Source organism: Pleurodeles waltl, chromosome 5, assembly GCF_031143425.1.
Source record: "Pleurodeles waltl isolate 20211129_DDA chromosome 5, aPleWal1.hap1.20221129, whole genome shotgun sequence".
NCBI lineage: Eukaryota > Metazoa > Chordata > Amphibia > Caudata > Salamandridae > Pleurodeles > Pleurodeles waltl.
The window spans coordinates 410,949,976-410,958,981 of NC_090444.1; the positions used below are offsets into that span (position 1 = coordinate 410,949,976).

Below are 9,006 nucleotides of genomic sequence, written 5' to 3' on the forward strand. Positions count from 1 at the left end.
TGTACTGACAAAAGATGATTACTATTGATGTGCAAAACTAATGATTTGAAATTATTATTAGCTGATAAATATTGTACTAAATATGGTTTGAATATTAGAATTGTATTATTTTTTCATGTATTAGCATTAGTTAAAAGGCTTATGTTGTAGCATTTTTTCACAAGTACAGTGTTGAAACGTTTTGCTGGCTTTACTGAAATGCTTTTACAAACATTGTTTATTCGACATACCATTGTAAGCTCACAGTGGAAATCTACTGTCTTGTTCCACTCTGCTCATTCTGTAGTTCCTTGTGATAACTACTGCAACTTTTAAAGATGGGTCTTAGTTTCTGGTAGGAAGTAATAGTAGATAAATGTCATGTTCTGTGCTGTTTTCTACAATGTCAATGTTCTGCGGAAACTGCCAACCATAGAGGAGCATTAACATGAACCTATCTTGAAGAAGGAATGAGAAAGATACAATTAAAGAAGAAACTCAGTTTAATTGGTTGCTCACTGTCCCACCTCACAGTCTTGTCCAATAGAAGCTTAGCTAGTGTTTTTTGGGACTTTAATTAGGCAAAGTTCTAAATGATGTAAATCAGTTTTTCCGTTCAGTCAGTTCAGTTTAGCTCAGAATTTCCCAGTTATGTTCAGATGAAGTTTTAGTGTTATAGATCACTTATGATTTTAACTCCGCTCACAGTGGAGATTCAAACCACAAAGCCCCCCAGGCCACGTCATGAAGGGAGAATGAAGGTAAGTCTACAGGGAGACAAAAAAGAACAGGACGAGGAAGGGGGCAGAGGTCGTTTTTATTTAGAGGAGGGAGGGGTCTGATGGAGGCAAGGAACCTCATTGGTTAAGAAGGAATGCGAGGGAGGTAATTAGTATACCCCTTTTGTGAGCGACTGTGTACGGATGTGTATCCAGGTTATTCTAGCGTAGCCAAGGTGCCCATCATCAGAGTGTCCATAGTATGGTGGTTCTTGCTCCAAGAAGCCGTAAGGAATTATATTTCTCCTAGGTATGATCAACTGATCGCCTTACTGATGGGTTCAGAATTCAAGAGATCGGCTGTATCAATAACTGAGCATAAATAGGTACAATATAGGTATAATATGTCTCTGACCTACATGCAGAAAAAAACATAAAGGTATGAATTGTGAAGAAGCCTGTGGTGAATTATTTGATTGCACTTTTGTACCTCTTGTGCCACCACCCCCAGCTAAAGTAGCTACTTATATTAAGATGTTAAGATGCTCAAGGACAGAAAATATTGATGGCATTCTTGTAACATGAATAACAAAAAAAAAAACATTTAGCTGAACTTCTCATCAGCACACATTCACACAGGCTGTGCTCCATCTGCAGCCATTCTGAAGAGCAGAAAATGCCATCCAGCTGGGAAACCACGGCCTAGAGTTCCGCTTACAGTAGGGATCCAAACCATGAAGCCCCCCAGGCCACACCTTGAAGGGAGAATGACTGTAAGTCTATAGGGAGACACAAAATAACAGGACGAGGAAAGGGGCAGGGGAAGTTTTTATTTAGAGGAGGGAGGGGTCTCTTGGAGGCAAGGGGCCTTATTGGTTAAGAAGGAAGGCAAGGGAGGTAATTAGTTTTCTCCTTTTGTGTGGGACAGTGCACGGATGCGTATCCAGGTTATTCTAACGCAGCCAAGGTGTTCATCATGAGAATGTCCATAGGATGGTGGTTCTTACTCCAAGAAGCCATAAGGAATAATATTTCTCATAAGTATGATCAACTGATCGCCTTACTGACGGGTTCAGAAATCAAGAGATCGACCGTATCAATAACCGAGCAAGAATAGGTACAATTGAGGTATAATGTGTCTCTGACCTACATGCAGAAAAAAACATAAAGGGGGTCATTCTGACCCTGGCGGCCGGTGGCCGCCAGGGCCACCGACCACGGGAGCACCGCCAACAGGCTGGCGGTGCTCCCACGAGCATTCTGACCGCGGCGGTTCAGCCGCGGTCAGAAGCGGAAAGTCGGCGGTCTCCCGCTGACTTTCCGCTGCTCGGGGGAATCCTCCATGGCGGCGGAGCGCGCTCCGCTGCCATGGGGATTCAGACACCCCCTACCGCCATCCTGTTCATGGCGGGAAACCCGCCATGAACAGGATGGCGGTAGGGGGTGCCGCGGGGCCCCTGGGGGCCCCTGCAGTGCCCATGCCAATGGCATGGGCACTGCAGGAGCCCCCGTAAGAGGGCCCCGCAAAGTATTTCAGTGTCTGCCTTGCAGACACTGAAATACGCGACGGGTGCAAACTGCACCCGTCGCACGCCTGCAACTACGCCGGCTCAATTCTGAGCCGGCGTCCTCGTTGCAGGGGCATTTCCTCTGGGCCAGCGGGCACTCTTTTGGAGAGCGCCCGCCGGCCCAGAGGAAATGTCTGAATGGCCGCCGCGGTCTTCTGACCGCGGTGCGGTCATTTGGCGGCGGTACCTTGGCGGACGGCCTCCGCCGTCCGCCAAGGTCAGAATCAGGGCCAAAGGTATGAATTGTAAAGCAGCCTGTGGTGAATTATTTGATTGCTTTTTGTACCTCTTGTACCACCGCCCCCAGCTAAAGTAGCTACTTATACTAGGATGATTATATGCTCAACGGTGGAAGATGTTGATGGAATACTTGTTACATTAATGAAAAACGATCCATTTAGCTGGGATTCTCATCGGCACACTTTTAGTTGTATGTTATAATTCTGGCCTAATTCCTGATTCTAGATTCTTGAAAGGGTAGGATCAGGGATGGCTTTTGGGCAGTGCCAGCGGTGCGACCGCACCAGGCGCTGACCTCAGGGGGGCGCTGTGTTTAGCAATAACTTCCAAAACTTGCAATTTAAAAGCACCTGCTGAATTGTTTCTTGTGCGTTTAGCCTTAAAGAAACAATTAAAATGTCAATATACCTCTTGTGATTAATGTTCCTGCTAGAGAGAGAGATGGGAGTTTTGCCTAGTGGCAGCTTTGGCTCAACATAAAGAAGCATAGAGGGTTAATATGCCTGCTGCAAAAAAAACAGAACTATGGGGTATATTTAGGAAAAGTGGTGCTGCACACAGTGCAGTGCCACTTTTCTTGCACCCCTCAGCTCCCCCCTAACGCCACCATGTGTGCATCATATTTAAAATACGGTGCACCATGGCGGTAGTTAGGGGACTAGCGTCTGAATTTTTTACGCTAGTACGGCGCTTTGCAGGCTTAGCGTAAAAAATGTTGACACTAATCTTGCAAAGCACCCAGAGGCCCATTGTAACCAATGGAAGTCACCTTTTAATGCCTGCTCTGAGCAGGTGTTAAAAGTGCAGGAAAAAAATGACGCAAAGAAGTCTGTCAGATTTCTTTGCGTCATTTTTTTGGTCCCTCTAACAGGGGGATGCCCCCTTTGTATATATACATTATGCCTGGCGCAGGCATAATGTAGCGCAAAGGGTTACAAAGTGGTGCAATGCATGCATTGCGCCTCTTTGTAAATATGGCACAGCGTTTTTGGCCTTCTAACGCCACATTAATTAAAAAAAATTACACTAATGTGGCGTTAGAATGGCACTAGGGGCTTTTAAATATGCACCTATAGCAGTGCTTAATTTGTGCTTGTTGTTTCTAGTGCGGAGCACTGACACTTATTTTTGAGGGCCGGCACTTATTTTTCTGCCTCAATCATTTACTGCGAGAAAAAGACACATATGGGAAAGACGGAGAAAGAGAAAAATGAAAAAGTGTCACAATGGGAAAAACCTGAAATCCACAAGAGTGAGCTAAAGTGGCAGGGAGCGCCTGTTAATGGATTGAAGAGGCCCGAGATGGCTTCAGGATTTTGCTGCCTCTGTATGCCATGTTCACACATTTAATTGCAGCAGCTGCATGTTTAAGAGGAGGGCTTCGGGCACCGGAACCTTTTTATTTACAAATTAAGCACTCCCTATGGGGCATATTTGAAAAATGTGGTGCAGCACACAGTGCTGCGCCACTTTTCTTGCGCCCCCTGAGCACCACCCTCCTAACGCATCATATCTAAAATACTGTGCACCATGGCAGCAGTTAGGGGACTAGCATCAGAATTGTTTATGCTAGTCCAACGCTTTGCAGGATTAGCATAAAAAATGTTGACGCTAATCATGCAAAGCACCCAGAGGCCCATTGTAGCCAATAGAAGCCTCCTTTTAATGCCTGCTCTGAGCAGGCGGTAAAAGTCCAGGAAAAAAATGACGCAAAGAAATCTGTCAGATTTCTTTGCGCCATATTTTTGGCCCCTCTAACGGGGGTGCCCCCTTTGCATACATTATGCCTGGCACATGAAAAAAGTGGCACTGCACACAGTGCTGCACCATTTTTCTTGCTCCCTTTAGCGCTCCCCTAACGCCACCATGTGTGTGCTGTATTTCAAATACGGCGCAACATGGTGGTAGTTAGGGGACTAGTGTCAGAATTTTTTACGCTAGCCCGGCACTTTGCAGGATTAGCGTAAAAAATGTTGATGCTAATCCTGCAAAGCACCCAGAGGCCCATTGTAACCAACAGAAGTCTCCTTTTAATGCCTGCTCTGAGCAGGCGTTAAAAGTGCCGAAAAAAATGACGCAAAGAAATCTATCCGATTTCTTTGCACCAATTCTTTGCTCCCCCCCAATGGGGGAATGCCACCTTTGCATACATTATGCCTGGTGCAGGCATAATGCAGCGCAAAGGGATACAAAGTGGCGCAATTCATCCATTGCGCAACTTTGTAAAAATGCCACAGTGTTTTTGGCCTTCAAACGCCCCATTAGCGTAACAAAAATGACGCTAATGTGGCGTTAGAATGGTGCGAGTGGCTCTTAAATATGGTCCTATATTTTAAGTGGCTAGCTGAGTGGATTAGCAAAGCCAGCCTTTACAAGTGCTTTAAAACACATGAATATATGTGAAAGGGGAGCGATGGAGAGATGAGGGGCACATTTGACGGGTGGAAGTGAGTGAAACCGAGGAGGAGGTCATAGGGTGGGGGGGCGCCCCAATAAACTGTAGCACAGGGCGCCACCAGTACTAAAGCCGGCCCTGGGTAGGATTTTCATTCTTATCATCAGAAGGAGATCTAAGATATTGCCTCAACATTATCGACACGTTGTCCTTCCAAATGTTAGTGCCAAACATTTTCCTAATTCTTTATCGGGCCACCTCCAAGGGCGGGTTAAGGAAAATGCATTTTCACCAGTTGAACAGTTGGGTTTTCAGGATCACCTTTCAGTACTTGATAATAAAGCAGTGGTGCATACAATTTTTGACAAGTTGGCACCAATATATGCCGCATTCACTGATTTTTCAAGAGCATTCGATTCTGTAGGTTGAAAACTTTGTGGCATAAATTGGATAATTTGGGTATCACATCTGGTCATTTAAAACTCGTGATTGCTTTGCATACAGAACAGACAGGCCCTTGGTACTAAACGGGTGCTGAACGGCTCACAATGTTGCCGAAAATGAAAATATGGGTCCCTCCATGCTCGCTGCTGTTCTCATTATACTTAAAGGATTTACTCGAACGTTCAGCAGTGTTCAAAAGCTTTCTTCTAATCAAGGCAAAAAAATCAACTTTTCTCTGTAAGTATATATTGTGAGTGCTCTCGAGTTTAGCGCTGTGTAAAAGAACATTTCCCTAAGGTCAAATCTTGGTGTTTTCTAAATCTTGAACATTTCTACGGTTTAACTGCAAACTGAATAGTAAATCCACAGAGACACAGGCCCGTATTTATACTCCGTTTGCGCCGAATTTGCGTCGTTTTTTTCGACGCAAATTCGACGCTAAACTAACGCCAACTAACGCCATATTTATACTATGGCGTTAGAGGCGTCTAGCGCCAAAGTTCCCGGAATGTGCGTCATTTTTTAGCGTGAACCCCTTCCTTGCGTTAATGATATGCAAGGGAGGCGTTCCCGTCTTAAAAAATGACTCCCAGGCCTTTACGTGGTATTTATACTCCCGGGCAAAAGAGACGCCCGGGAGTGGGCGTGGCTAAAAACGGCGCATTTGCGCCGCTTTTTAACGCCTGGGTCAGGCATGGCGTTAAGGGACAAGTGGGCTCAAAATGAGCCCAGAGTGCCCTCCCCTGCCCCCAGGGACCCCCCCTGCCACCCTTGCCCACCCCAGGAGGACACCCAAGGACGGAGGGACCCATCCCATGGACATTAAGGTAAGTTCAGGTAAGTATTTTTTTTTAAATTTTTTGTGGCATAGGGGGGCCTGATTTGTGCCCCCCTACATGCCACTATGCCCAATGACCATGCCCAGGGGACAGAAGTCCCCTGGGCATGGCCATTGGGCAAGGGGGCATGACTCCTATCTTTACAATGATAGGAGTCATGTTGATGGGGGATGGGCGTCGAAAAAAAATGGCGCAAGTCGGGTTACGACGATTTTTTCGACGTAACCTGACTTGCCCCATTTTAAGACGCCCATACGCCATTTTCCCCCTACGCCGGCGCTGTCTGGTCTACGTGGTTTTTTCCCACGCAAACCAGGCAGCGCCGGTCTGATTGCGCCGTCTAACGCCATTCCATAAATACGGCGCCCGCATGGCGCTTCAGAATGGCGTTAGACGGCGCAAAATTTTTTGACGCTAAACTGCGTTAGCGCAGTTTAGCGTCAAAAAGTATAAATATGGGCCACAGTCTGTTTTCCTGTGCAGGGTGCTGTCCTTAAAACCTTCAGTCGATCCCCTCCCCATTCCACAGCAAAACATCCATAACTATAGCCCACAGCGAGGCCGAACAAAAGTATATAGTGCAATGAGTAGGAGACATTTGAGCATTTATTAAATGTCTATCAAAGATTCCGCCCATTCTCTTGTTTGCCACTGATCTTCGATCTCATGACAAGTTATTGTATTCAAAGGTTTATTATCGATCCCCCAGGAAGCGCTTGTCTGTGCAAGTTTTGTGCCTCGAGGCAGGTCTACCCAATCTATGCGGCAGATACTTATTTATATGTTAAGAGATTTTATTCCGTACTAGCAGTCACGTACTTCGGAGCAGCAAGAAAGGTCAATTTGAAGTTTTACGTCTGCTGTTAATTAACTTAAAACTCCCTGCGCAGCCATGCTATGATGGCGCACTCTTTATCAAATGAAGCATGAAATTAAACATTCAGTTAGAAGAGACGCCTGATGCTGCCTAGCGCTCAAAGAATATCTAAACTTTGACATTATTTTCTGAGACCGATGAGGTAAAACGAAAACAATCATATGTGTCTTTATTGCATTTTATATTATTACCCCAAAGAGAGCGCTACAATTTATTGCAACTCCGCCTACCTTATCTGACTATGACTGTGTTTTTAAATTCTTCAGAACTTGTCTTGCCATTGTATTAATTTCAGTTTTGCCTTATGCATTGCATTGTCTTATTGTTATCTTACTACAACACTGAAAGTACATTGTTTACATTTGATTATGAATTGTTGTTCTCCAGTTAATTTAATGTAATTGTTCTTTTGCTGTACTAGGCTTCCCCTCAAAAAGGCAACACAGACAGGAAGCTAAGAAGTGCACTCGGATATGATGCCTCAAGACAGTCATTAGCAACTCACTTTATAATTCGTAAATATCTATCTAAATATCTATCTGAAAGGCAGTCTTGCAAGTCACAAATGCCCTCAAAGTTCACGTACCAGACTTCCGCTTGTCCAAGCAAAATAAAGGAAACAGGATAAACCAAGAGTTACTCAAATGACACCACTGTCTTTCCAAGCATCGTCGACAACTCAAACATTGCCAGCAGCAAGTCTGCAAACAACCCTGGCGCCTATTACAACACCATGTGATACTTAAGTCTCAACACAGAGGCCTTGATTGCAAGAAGCACAGTTCTGTTGCGACAGTAAAAATTACATGCGATTTTACCTTTACCATGCAGTCATTCGCACCAGTATTGTCCAATTTTGAATAAACGAAATACATTGGGAAATTACCATGTGGAACTGTTTTTTTATGGTAATAAAACTACATGGGACCGTGGGCGGGATGTAGGAGAGATTAAAAAAACACAGATTGAGGCTTGGCTGCTTCTGCAGCCACAACCTCATGTGATTTTTTCTGGCTGGAATTACCAGTTGGAAAAATTGGCTGTGGTTCTCCCATACCCGGTACAACCAACTATGGAAATACCTGCAAACTCTGAATCGGATGGAGTGAAATTCTGTGCGGTACTTTTGCTCTGCCTCACTCGGAAAAAGGTCCACAGTGATATGTGCTGGAAAATGGGTAGGCTCTGCCTAAACCGATGGAGGGCCTCTGATTAACACTTACACAATAACTAGACATAGTGAAGGGCACTTAAGGAGAAATGCATATAGATTATTTAAGCCTTGGCAGTGACCCTCTGCATATCCTGTCTGTGCGGAGAACCGCAATAGATACAGAGACGGCCATCCTCACGAGGGGTCCCACTGAAAGCCCAAAATGGGACCAATATGTGCGGTCACCTGAATGGAACTTGCAGAACAGAATGACACTGTTTTCTGAGCATGTTGCATCCTTTTGGGGATATGCTTTATGGGCTTAGCTGGAATCTCACATTTGGGCTGAGAACTCTCTGGAGGTGGCCTGAAAGTAGGCCTACAGGTCTCCAAGGGAGGACTGCTGCAGTCTCTTCTTGTATACAGTATGTGTAAGGTCAATAATCCATAAATGCCAACATTTTACAACAGAGAAGATGGAGATTTTGAAAACAAAATGGGGAATAGGCATTTTCCCCATTGATTTATATTGCAGCAGATGCAATTTTAGATGCCAGATAGCTAAAAGAAACCCATTTTTGCTTCTAAAATCGGAAGTCTCACGCCTGAATAGGGCCTGATGGAATGCATGGTAATCTTTCCCTCTTCCAGTGTTCAGCATCGTTTTATGTCAGTTTGTAGCAAATGGTGAATCAGACTGGTTTTGAGCAGAGGCTGTCTTGGGACAATTCTCTGTTAGGAAACGATCCTTTCAGGGAAAGGGGGCACACAAACGTATGGTACCCAACTATG

The 9,006-nt window shown here is 44.9% G+C and overlaps 1 long non-coding RNA gene across 1 annotated transcript in view; it reads left to right on the plus strand.

Annotated features, from left to right (window-relative positions):
• LOC138297261 (uncharacterized) overlaps window positions 1-7,909 on the plus strand; it is a 108,926-nt gene extending 101,017 nt beyond the window's left edge. The window contains exons 4-5 of the long non-coding RNA XR_011203981.1: window positions 5,406-5,582; window positions 7,483-7,909. This is a non-coding gene — a long non-coding RNA (uncharacterized lncRNA). The remainder of the gene's footprint in view (window positions 1-5,405; window positions 5,583-7,482) is intronic.
• The last annotated feature ends 1,097 nt before the right edge of the window (window positions 7,910-9,006 follow it).